This window comes from Lepidothrix coronata, unplaced genomic scaffold (genome assembly GCF_001604755.1).
Source record: "Lepidothrix coronata isolate B3197 unplaced genomic scaffold, Lepidothrix_coronata-1.0 Scaffold114, whole genome shotgun sequence".
Classification (NCBI taxonomy): Eukaryota; Metazoa; Chordata; class Aves; order Passeriformes; family Pipridae; genus Lepidothrix; species Lepidothrix coronata.
The window spans coordinates 2341770-2354599 of NW_016690294.1; the positions used below are offsets into that span (position 1 = coordinate 2341770).

The 12830-nt window shown below is 39.9% G+C and overlaps 1 long non-coding RNA gene across 1 annotated transcript in view; it reads right to left on the reverse strand.

Annotated features, from left to right (window-relative positions):
* The window catches only part of LOC108502194, a 144085-nt gene that overhangs the window by 91360 nt on the left and 39895 nt on the right, over positions 1-12830 (reverse strand). The window lies entirely within an intron of this gene.

Sequence of the window (12830 nt, forward strand, 5' to 3'; positions counted from 1 at the left end):
AGGCAGCTCAGAAGATTCAAGTTATAGCTAATTGCTTTGATTATTTGTTCTGCAACCTCTAATTCCCCATGACCTTTTCCAAGCCCATTTTCAATTTAATGAGCCAAACCAGTAAAGTTTATACTGGACTTTCGATGAGAGCTGCCAGAATGTCTTGACAAATTAAGTGTTCCACATAGGAGGTTGCTTTCAGACCAAATGAAACCACAGAGTTAATTTTGTTATTTTTCTTTTAAGGTGTATCACTTGTCTGTATAGAACCATCGATTTTCACAAAACAAACAAACAAAACCCATTTATTTTTCTATACTACCCATACAGGCAGGATGGGTATATTAAATGTGTGTGTATGTTGGTCTGAACCCAAAATTTAATCTTTTTCTTATCCACTTCTGTATTTGATTAAGCTACACTGACTTACACAATAAGTCCACTAGAGTGAATACTGTACTTGAGATGGAAACATCCCTCCAGAGGACAAACAATTCTGAGAAAAAAAACCATGGATCAACAAGCCCTGAATTTTTCTCTTAAACTAAGCCATCAGTACCTTTCATGAGCATAATAGAGAAGTGTTAAAACAAGAGAAGTATAACCGTGTGTGGGTTTGAGTTAGGCTTGATTATTATTACAATTATTATAAATGGCACAAGCTCACTTTTTAACCAAACAAGAACTAAAGCTCCCTTGGCACAGCCTGCTCCAGTTCTGAGGGTCGGATGAGGTGCTGCCTTGTTTCAGGAGAGCTGTTTTCTGTTTGGCTTTGAAAGATGTACATTTGCACGTGTTTTTATAAAATTGTCTCTCTGAAGTAAATCCCATCAACTAAATTGTCTAGAATAAGGACTGGTTGGGACACACAAAATGATGGGAGGAAAACAAGGGAAGGAAAAAGAGTATTCCAAGAAGCTGCTGATGCCTTCTGGTGGGGACTGGGTATCCTACAGTCACTTCAGTGCCTCTGCACCAGCCCCCAGCTCTTGCTTTCCCTGTCACAGCAGAGACATGTCTGCCAGGGCCCATCCAGCTCACACCTCATTTATGTTGTGTTGGCAAGAGGGCAAAAAGATCAGCTGAGGTTTGTTGTTGTGTTTCCTGTTTGGAAGGGTTTTCAATCCCCTATTTAACTGTCAGAAAATAGGTCTGCAATAAGGTCCTCTCCCCCCCTCCTAAGGAATCACTGCACCAAACTGTAAGCACACACTTAGGTCAAATTTGAGTATTTTACTATAAAATACTACAACCACGTGGTCATTAGAAGCTTCTGTACTTAACAAAGGTGAACACTAGCAAGAGTACCTTGTCTCCATGAACTCCTCACTGTGATGCCACCCTTTACAAACTGTAGGTACTATCCAGCAACTTCCTGAAGAGATTTCTGAGTTTTGGCTCAGTACTGTTTTTCATTTTGTTTTCAGTCTTTTTAAGATTGTTACTATTAAATTAGATATTTAAAGATTATATTGCTTTACAGCAACCTTGTAGCTAAACTTATAGTGAATAAAGTTCAAAATAAAAACTGAAACTTGGTGCTTTAGTGAATATGAGTCAGACTTATGTTTTTGAAGTTAACCCTAGACATTGATTTTTTTTTTCAATTTTCCATATAAATGAGATATTGAAACTGTATTTAATTGTGTGGCACACTGTAAATCAAGATAAGGAAGTATCAGTGTATATCCAGAGTAGTTAAAGTCAGACTATAATTGGAATGAAAGGCAACTTGATATCTGAGATTGTACAGGATCAAAGGACAGAAAGGTAGAAAAACCTCCCAAAGGTGACCTCTGGGCCACTAAAAGGAAAGTGCCAGAGATGCCATTCTCCTTACACAGAAAGAAAGACACAAGTTCACTCCTGAGAAAGGTGGCAAGGGATGAAGATGAAGTGTTCAAACTCCTGGAAACAATTAACATTGTAAGAAGTGCATTAAACTGCAGCTGTGACAGAAAACTTCTTCTTTTCATTCACATTCTTTACTATGGGATTTTTCTTATCAATGAATCCTGAGAGTGGTGGTTGCCATTCTTCAGGTGGTTACAGAAAGCTGTGGGAAGGCAAAGGATACAAAGCACATCAGCCCAGGGACTGCTGTCAGGACACAGCCCCGTCCCCTGTGCCTGCCCCAGGGATGGGAAAACAGCAAAGGGAACAGGCACAACCACCTTTCCTCCTCCTGATGCTGTTCAGGCAGCAGCAGAGGGAATAAAGTGCCTGTAGGATGTACTGAGGGTTCCTGTGGCTCGCTGGTAAGGCTGCAGCACAGGGCTCTCACCCTGAAGGGGCTGAAAATATTTGACATCACTGGCTTGATCTGCTGGGGTTGTGCCAGCAGGTCGGCGTCTCTTCAGCTCAGCGTGTCAAACTGAAGGAAATAGGGAAAGCAACATGGGACAAACGTTTTGACCTCCCAGCACTGTGTACAGTGATGAGATACTGCCACTGTTATCATTTTCCCTGCTAACACTTGCCAGGAGCAATTCCTTCTGCTGGGCTTAGGACTGCTCCTCTTTATGTGCATGTTCTGCTATGCACTGCCAGAGAAAGTTGTTAATATTAACAGTTTGTTTCTAAATATTCCATCTATTCCATTCAGAAATGGACAAATCACTCAGTCAATTGAAATAACTGTCTTTTCAGATCAGATAAATGACATGTAAACTTAAAAGGTTTTTTTTTTTAAGTCAGAAGACATTTTGTAAAAACCTTGAAATATAAAAATTGCCAAGGAAACAATGACTCCAGTGCATTGTTCATGCAAGAAAGTCACAACACAGCTTCCTTACCAATACTCAACACAAAACTATCTGACAGTGTACACCTTTAAGGGTCAGAGAAGAGTTCCATACTTTTTGAGAGATTCTCCTTGTTCTTGTATTGCTAGCAATGGTCCAGGCCTGCTGCACAGTGAAATACTGTACTGAAATACTCCCTCCACCCCTCCTGTCAACACAAGGGATTTTACAAATCTCAGTGTAAATCTCAGATTTTACATAGTATTAGCATACAAAGATATTATAATGTGAATGGTAGTAATTATTGACTGTGAGTACACAGTTAAAAAATAATAACACTCAGCTATTTTAAATACTTGTATGTATATATGGCAGAAGAGTCTTGGTGTCACAGTTGTACCATGGCATAGGAAATCCAGAAAAATCATAGGAATTTTGGGAAAGAATAGCGGTTTTCTTGTACTTCCTGATTAAATATGTTATTTTCTAAACTCTTCTTATATCAGATGTTATTCTATTATGTAGCTAGAGCACCATAAATAATGTGGTAAGTTCAGAAATCTGAATCTGTTAATGGAAGAAGTGTGTGTGATATTTACATCTCCTTTGGAGAACGATATTGAAAGAGCAGCACTACTGAATATTAATAAAAATATGGTGCTCAGTTCTCTAAATACATATACTGAGGTGGTTCTACTGTTAATTCCAGTGTGAAATAAGTTGTTACTCATGAGCCTACAGCCACACACCCACTACTACCAACAGTCTGCAAGAGACAGGAATTTATATTTAATTTGAGGTTTTTTCCTGCCTAAATTAATCATGAAAACAGAACAGCCAATGCATCATTTGTGGTTTTCTGGCACTAAAGCTGGCATAGAGCTTGTCCCAGATCAGAAAACACCACAGTGTAACTGAAGCCCTGAGTCACACACCCTCATCAGCACCCAATGCTGAAAGCCCACTGAGTGAAAATCCCTCCCCTGCACCATGAAGTCCCCTCTGGAAGCACCAAAGGAAGGAATTCCTTTGGGAATGAAGACTTGAAGGCCAGTGTTGACAGTATCTTTCTCAAATAAGAATCAGGGAATTAGACCTTGTATTTGCAGGTTATAATTGAACCTCTTCCAATGCAGAAGAACCTTATCCCACTTTCTGACAGTGAAACAATGCATTTTCCTAATTTTACTGCCACAGTGAATATTTCTATGTCCTGATAATGTGAAATACGATTTTTCTTCCCTAAGAGGAGAGAGCTATTTTTGCTATTTACCATGGGTTTAGGTTGACATATTTTATTTACATGTTGTTTCTCCCCATCTGAGGTTTCCTACTGATGGTCCTTTGAGGAAGTTAAGTACCCCAAAGCACTACCTCTTTCAGTGTTTTGTTGAATTTGAATTAAGTTTCCCTGTAGTAAGTTACAAAATTGTTCAAAATTGACTCTAGGCATCCTAAGAACCCTAAAGCTTCTAAGGGAGTTGTTTAAAACTAAAAACTGAATATTTCCTGAAGGAAAACTGCATGTCAGATTTATATTATAATGTGTTATTGTGTTTTTGTTCTAATTGGGTTTGAAGCCAAAATGCTGTTGTTTTGCAAATGCTCCTGTTATTATTATTTCCACACCAAAACCCAAACAACAAAAGAGCACAACAAAAACCAGCACCAGAACAAGAGAGATTCTGACAATTTTTCCATCCATCACCCATATTATTTAATTATACAGTTTCATGTTACAGAGGAGTAAGAATTTTGAATATTTATGTTGAAGCACAGTGACAGGTTATATTTTATACAAATGAAGTAAAATTACCTTGAGTGTCTAAGAGGAAAACAGTTTATTTGGAAAATTTTAGCTTAGCTTCAAGAATTAGATGAAGAGTACGAAAAAGTAAATAATATCTGCCAATACAGGATATATGGTTATCAGAACAGTGAAAACAACCAAATATTAGATGCCTAACTGCACTGTTTCTTTAGTCATAGAAATTTCTTGAGAAACAGATTTTTTTAATAATAGAAGCTCTTTCATCTTTGAGATTTAATCCTTTGAGACAGAAAGATGACCCAGCAATTACTTTATTTTGCTTTATAATTTTGTAAAACTTTTGCCTTTATAAATTATGTCTGGTTGCCACATACTCCAGGTATGTCTACACACATAAATGAAACTGTGACAGGTAATGGCAACTTCCCCAAATCAAACAAAAAGCAAAAGCCCCACCCAAACCCCCCCCAGTTATCCTCCATCTTTTAAAGTAACACTATCAATACTCAGAAAGTGACATTTTAAAATATTGAGATATTTTATGAAGTACATGAAAAGGTCCCCACATTGAAGGGCACCCGAGCTGATGTGAAAAACTGAGAGTTAATGCCCTGGCTTGTCAAGATGGCCCAACCTGCTGGACTGAGAGCTCTCCTGGCCCCAGGACTGTGTGCACGTGCAGCTGTGACGGGATGGGATGAGGAGCTGCAGCTCAACACTCCTGACCTGCCTCTAGGGAAGTCCTTCCACTGAGGGATGTTCCACACCAGAGCCAGCTCCTTCACTCCCATGATGTGTTCTCTGAGCTCTGGCTGTCTCCACAAGCCTGAGAAGGTGCCAGAGGGGGCACAGTGAGCCCCTGCCATGCTTGGTTACCCTGAGACCCAGCACAGCTCTCAGACCCCAAACATGGGAACAAGCAGAAAAATCACTGCACTCAAAACCCCAATGGGGAAACTGTTCAGATTCCTGAAACAAACATTTAAATTGCAGTTTACTGAGCAGATTAAAATTCTGTTCTCTCAGTGTCTACATGTTTCTGCACTACAGGAAACAGATGGCCTTTGACATCAACCAACCTCTACAAAGAAAAAGGAAGGGAGTTCAAACACAAGTCAAGTCAATGAGTTTTCAGGTTGCCTGTTCATACAGAAATCCTTTAAAAGCTTACATCTCAACCCAGTCTACACTGAAGGAATATCTACCCCAAATTCACTTGCATTTTAATGCTCAGCAGGAAAATAACAGAAGGTGGTCAAGTACCAGTTTTACCACAGTTCTAATGTACTTCAGCTGTATAGAAAAGGCTCCATTAGAGGAGCCCAGTTCTGGTGCCCAGCCATGCAGACCAGTTACTGCACAGCACAGCTAAAGAATCCATGGAAGAGGTAATTGAGAACATCTCTAATCCAGGTTATATCTCACAGGAACAGCATTTCAAATCACCACGTGGTGGCTGGCACAGATCCTGAACATGCTGATTCCATGGGCTACCAGTATTTTCACACAGTTAATAACATTCAGGATGCTTTCGTTTTCATTTTAACATCAGACAGACTTCATTAGGTACGGAAAAAAGTTTAAACTATCAGATTTGTTTATATTATATAAACTATACACAGTAGTGGGCAGGTTGTTTGATGTGATGGTACCAGTATAAAAGGCCTACAAGCAAGCCAACATGCTTCAGGCATTAATCAATTATCAGTGGGTGACAGAGTTCATTGATAATTACATCTGTTATCAACTGATAACCCATATTAGAAACAGGTGATGGGTTTAAAAAAATCATATATATATATGTGAAATAAAATACCTTTGTCTAATCTGATGCCTTCTATGAAATGCTTGTTATTTCACTGAATTACCACAAAATTTTTCTTTCCTTTTCACTAAAGCATGATTTCTAAGGATGTTTCCCTTAATTGAAGTACAAAAGTACTTTTCCCATTTAGAAGCTAAGCACAATAGGAAGAAGGAAGTTTACATGCTTGAGATTTCAAGCAAGGATCAAAACATTGTTCCTCGCTGTGACTCATAACCAGGAATTCAGAGCTGATTCCTGTTAGGTTGCACATCTGACTCATGTCCTCTCACAAGGTTTGCTGCAGAAGATATTCTGAAAGATGTAAGACAATAATTCTCAAATATACCAAAGAGACTTGTAAAACTGAGCCATTTCAGTCTCCTGGAAATGACTAATGAGAACTGTTGCAGCCATTATTTGCAAATATTTACTCTCCAAGGCACAAGGCCATAATTACCAAGGTTTTAGCAATGCCAACACTGGGTAGGTACATTTCCCAAACATTTTGGACCTATTTATATTATGTGGCACAAAGAAAAGACAAGCCACTACTGCTACCTATATGTATATAGATATATCTAGGCATTTATCATATTTTAATTAACTCAAAAATCACTTTGAACTTCTAAGAAGGACCAAATTACTTTTTTTACCCGCTTTTTTGTTGTTGTTTTTCATTTGGGTTTTTTGAGGTTTAGTTTTTGTTTTGTTTTGGTTTTTTTTTTAATATTCATTAGCACAAACTCAAAACTTATTGTGGAAGGTAGAACAGAAAGCAAACTGTTCATTAAGCATACAAGAGAGACTCTCCCATTACAGCCTGCCCATGAACATATGGGAGAGAGCACTTCACAGACCAGTCTCATTTCTGTCTCCTGAAGACTGATCTATCAATCCTTCTCGAGCTTTCTGGCCTCTCTGTGTATGTGCCCCTGTCCAGGACAGGCTGGCCTGGCATTTCAGTCAAATCCACTTGGGAGCCCCTTCTTTCCTTTTCCACATCTCCTTCACTGCTTCCTGTATGAAGGGAGCAGGTCAGTCAGGTAGCCCTGGTCTCATGAGCTACCTGTCTCATATAAAAACTACTGGATCAGGATTCCACTGTGACATGTGCTGTAAACTCCCGGGAGTGAAAAAGATACTGTGCCCTAAAGAGCATACAGCCCTCCAGCACACACACACAGCAAAGGCACTGGAAGGAACAAAGTCCAATGGCAATGCAAGAGGGAGAGTAGCTGAGGCAAACTAAAACCTTGGGTAGGTGTTCTGTCCATGAAAAAATCTGAATTATACTTTCTAGTTACACTTCACAGTCTTCCAAAAAATCTCCCCTTCTCCTTGCTTCTATATAAAGTGAATATTTGCTCTTGGGACCTACCACAAGAAGCAAAACATGGAACAAACTACAGAAAGGGCGATGATCACGCAGAGAGCAGCAGATCCACATCTATGTAAAAAACTGCAGAAACAGTCCCACTGCTTTTCATTTAGCTGTGCTTAGAAAGTTTCTCTGGGAAACAGAACTCATCCCTCACAGCTTTAACCCCTTCTTTAACTCTCCCCATTAACAGTCCCTTCATAATGAAACTTCAGTTCTGTAGATTGCAATCCAGCATCCTTTCTTTGCTGTTAGTGGCAGTTGTGCTTGGAGAGTCATCCCAGACTACGTGAAAATATTTCCTCCGTAACACAACCACAGTCAGTGAACACAGTTAAACAAAACTGTCTTGTAGGAACTTTGCCCACTTTCAACAAGATTACACCAGGCTGTTCTTTTCATAACCACAATGTGGTCTGAGAAAATAAATTTTTTTTCTTATGAAATTTAACCTTTGGTTCCTAACAGTCAATGAGGCAAGACATAAATTTCAAATCAAGTCATACCAGAAGAGAAAGCATTTATAGTAATATTTTAACATTGCTTGTGATATGACCAATCCTGTTAACTGCCCCCTGGCAGTCCCAGCACTGGGCCCCCTTCCCAGGATGGCTCCAGCAGCCCAAGGGAGCTCCTGCACCCCCACAGAGTTTCTTTGCCAAAGATTCCCCAGAGAAACTGTTTGTCCTGCTCAGAGTAGAGTTTTTGTCATCCCTTCCTCCCTTCAGGTCACTGGACACCTGGGCCATGAAGTCCTTCGTGCTTTGTGCTGGTTTGTACTCAGAGGTCAAACCAATTGATTAGAAAGGCAACCAGCAAGTCCACATAATGTGGTTCCAGGGTGGCCCCACAGTCTCCACGTGCACCTCATTAGACCTAATTGCATGGAAGTGAACTGTAATTCCCTGCTAATGTAAAACAGAGAGAGGATGGAGTTCCTCACACAAAGTGCAGGCAGGTAGGGAATTTCCAGCGTGCTTTGTGTCCCACAAATTACAGCAGAGTTAAGAGAAAGCTGCATATTACTGATGAAATGAAAGGACACTAATTGGTAAATCAGGCTAGAGAGACAAAGGCTTAATATCTAAGTGCAATACAATTTTTGCTGGCATTGCAGGGATGTGCATATATTAGAGATCCATAGGTTTGCTAGAATACTATTCAAATAATTTCAAATCTGTTTGAGGCCTCATCCCACTCCCCAGTCTTCATACTACTGAAAAACCCCAAATATTTCTGCACATAGAATATGCAGGAATAGAGTCATCTTGTGCTTAAAACTCCTCTGTGTGTTATACAATGGCACCTTTATTGCCAGCTATTTGTGAAACCTTGTGTTCCTGAAGATGGTTTTCTCCAGATCAGGAGGAACAAAACAAAACCAAACAAAATCCCAAACCAAAGCGAGCAAACAAAAAAAATCAAACCAGTAGGCAACTCCTGAAAAACAAACTGGAAGAGAAGTACAGGCATTGCAAAGTTAAACCCAGAATGTACCCTTTGGACAGCACAGATGTTTACTTCAGCTAATATCTGAACAGTGTTACACGTGTCAGATCAGGTCTCTGTAACTTAAGCTCTTCCTGTTTCTGACCTATTCAGCCTTACTTTGCAGGTCCAACACAAGCAGAACAATCTAAAAGATAATGAAGAATGGTTCAAAAATCAAATGCCATCACATATGCTAATTTTATGTACGACTGACAAGCTCAACCACCCAGAAATTTTAACCAATCTAGCTGAATATTCATAACTTAGTTCCTGACTGTACTACTTAGTAAAAGTGCATTTCATTTGACCACCCTGTGAGACCCCAGATCATGGAGTGGGACTGTGCTGTGCTGGGTGGCACGAGGACAAAACCAGTCACTTCCCAGGGACTGCAAAACAAACCATCAGGCTGGACAGAACCCGGGGATGTCAGCAGGGAGTGCACAGGGAAACCAGAATGGACAGAACACGGGGGTGTCACCAGAAACAGTGACAGGGAAACCAGAATGGACAGAACATGGGGGTGTCAGCAGAGAGTGCACAGGGAAACCAGAATGGACAGAACATGGGGGTGTCAGCAGAGAGTGCACAGGGAAACCAGAATGGACAGAACATGGGGATGTCACCAGAGACAGTGACAGGGAAACCAGAATGGACAGAACATGGGGGTGTCAGCAGAGGGAAACCAGAAACAAGAAATGCAGCACGCACAGAACATCCCCAGCCTGACACTTCTCATTTCTTTCAGAGGCATTACAACAAGGGAGAGTTTTAAGGGCTTCGATTTAATGAGGTCATCTTTTAAACATTTACAGCAACTTTTCAAGTGTGGGGTCAACACAGAAGAAAGCACAGAAGTGTTTGTTTGAAAATCTAATAGGTGGGCAATGAAGGTATAATGGAAGGCAGGAGCTGACAATGCAGCAGAGGGGGAGGACAGACTAAAATGCTCTCCTAACATACAATAGAGAGATGGGCTTTGCTGCAGCATTCACTTGGACATGATGAACTTGTCAAGGCCAGAAAAAAACACTATTATGTCAATTGAGACATAAGATGTTAAGAGCTTTAACAAGAGTTCTAAACGTTTCACTGTCAATCCAAACAATCATCTCAGAGATGTTACTCGAAAAAAGAACTCCAAGAGCAGGATGAAACTCAGCTAGGAGGAGATCTGAGGGGATTGTGATGAATCTGGGCCTCCACAAGGGGCAAGATGGAAGAAAATGAAAGCAAAGAGGGGAAGGGCTCAGGCAGGGGAGAAATGTCTGAGAAAGTGCTCTGCTTTAGTCATGTACAGCTGGATCAGACAATTCCATTAATTTAGAGGTAACTGTAATCAGAAACAAGGATTATATTATGAAAACATAAAAAAAGTCCAGAGGTGACATCCTTGTTTAGATCCCAGACTCAGCAGTTTGGTAGCTGAAACAGAGTTTGTACACAAGATTACTGTACTTTTTCACTAAATAATTTAAATATATATATTACTTAAAAGCTGGCCTGCACACTTATTCTTATGCTAAAGCAGAAGCTGGAGATTACATGTTCCAGCTTTCACCATTGCTTGGAATTTTTTTCTAAAATCAGGGGAGCAAAAGATGAGGTAAAAGATGATGGATGAAAAACATGTCCATGAGCCTGCAACTGTACTTGTTAATCATTACAATAATGTGTAAAAATAGAAGCTGACAATATGTAATATTGATGCACTCACTTGACAGACAGGTACATAATTCATTTTTAAGAAGTGCTCACTCTCAAGCCATGAGAAAATATTTCAATTTACAATATGCCAAAAAAATGTTAGTGTTACCAAAGCACTAAGCAGGATAGTCTGAGGGAGGAAGAGACCCCTCCTGCAGCCCTCCTGAAGTGCTTTGATCCACTGGGCTTCAACTGACCATCTTCACTAATCTGTCACCTAAGAGGAGGAGCTGTTATACCCTCAATTTATGTTCATGAGAGAAAAACCCAGGTATAAACTGAAAGGGAAATTGAGCCTAAAGAGTGTCAGTGCTGAGGTGGGAAGTTGAAGTGGTTACATTCCTGTCTGACCCTACTGCTGCTTTCACTCTGATTGCAGTGAGGGTCCATTGCATTCCTCCAGGAACAGCAGAGAGAAGGAATTTGATATACTGCTGTATCACACTAGAGCTTCTCTGTAATTCTCCCTGTTCTGAGCTTTTAGGTACAGTGCTTTAATTGGTCAGTGTCCCTGAAGACATTAAGTTGCAAAATATCTAAATACATAGGTACCAAGGTTGTCCCCAGGAAGGATGTGCCTTGCATTACATGTTCTGATTGTGAGCTCTATATTCAGGGTTTTGTTCCTTTGTTACTGACAAGCAAATTACCAATACACTGTAAGACTATTTTATGAATAATTCTAATTACATACAGAATAATCACATGATCATATAATGAACATATGATTACATTCATATAGGATGAGCTGCTCCAGGCCATGTAGAAGGTTGAAGTGCTAAGACACAGTAGGCAAAAATAATATTTCAACTCATTAACTGTACTCTGGAAGAAACAGCAACAACTTGGACAAACTGTGTTGCTGGTTGAATCACATGGCAGTGAATCAAACCTCTCTTGCTTCCTATTCCATTGCAGGAATTCAAACACTTTAATTTAGATCACATTACTGTCCAGGACTTTTCTAAGGCTCCTATTTGACCCTCTCTGAAGGCTGCCCCACCTCTTCTTTGGAATCCTAATTTCTTCACTTGCTTTGAAGGCTTGATTTAAAGCAAGGAAAACCTATTTAATGGTTTGGCTGGTGAAGTTTTGATCAGCCCCACAAGTTTACATACATGCTCTAGTTGAGTGCTCAGCACTCATATGTGCAGAAGAGCAGTGCAACACAGAGCCAACACCTACACAGAATTAATACTACAAAGATATTGGGAGTGTTTCTGTGTTAATAGAAAATACCACAGTGTTCCAAATAACAATAAATGCATAATCAGTTTGTGATTTACTTGAAAGAGCCTGCTTTTTGCAGTCAAAAGTAAAACCATAAATTCCTTGCTCTTTCTGGGACAACTTACAATTTAATATCTTTTATTTCTTTTTTTTCCCCCTTAATATTAAAGAAAAATTACCCCTGAAATGTCACTTGATTGATTGTAATGGCCAGCTGCTCCAATCTCCATGGAAGTATAAGAGCTGCTGCCTGAGGTGCACTGAAGAGTGCCAGGGCTCACAGCAACTCAGCTCATCCTGAAAAGCACCAGGCAGGAGTGAAAACTGCAATTTAAAATTCTCCCAGAGACCCATTATTTGCAAACCATTGACACAAACAGCTCCAGTCCCCCCATCAGTGAGACCTGGGGAGCTCTTCATCCACAGAGCATTGTGTGCTCTCTGACTTTACACACCGCAAGTCCTTAGGAAATTTCGGCTAAAGAGGTGCTCTTACAAATCTGAAATCGGGGGTTTTTTTCTTACCATCCAAAAAGAGCATTAATATATTACAATGTACACTCAGTCCATCTTGATTTAGGATGTTTTCTTTGTAGAAAACAAGCCTGCTATTGGATAAATGTAAGAAAAAATAAGATATCCAAGACAATCTTCTGAAGTTTCTAGGTAGCCTTAAAGAATAGCATAATATATTTGTAAATTATTGGAATT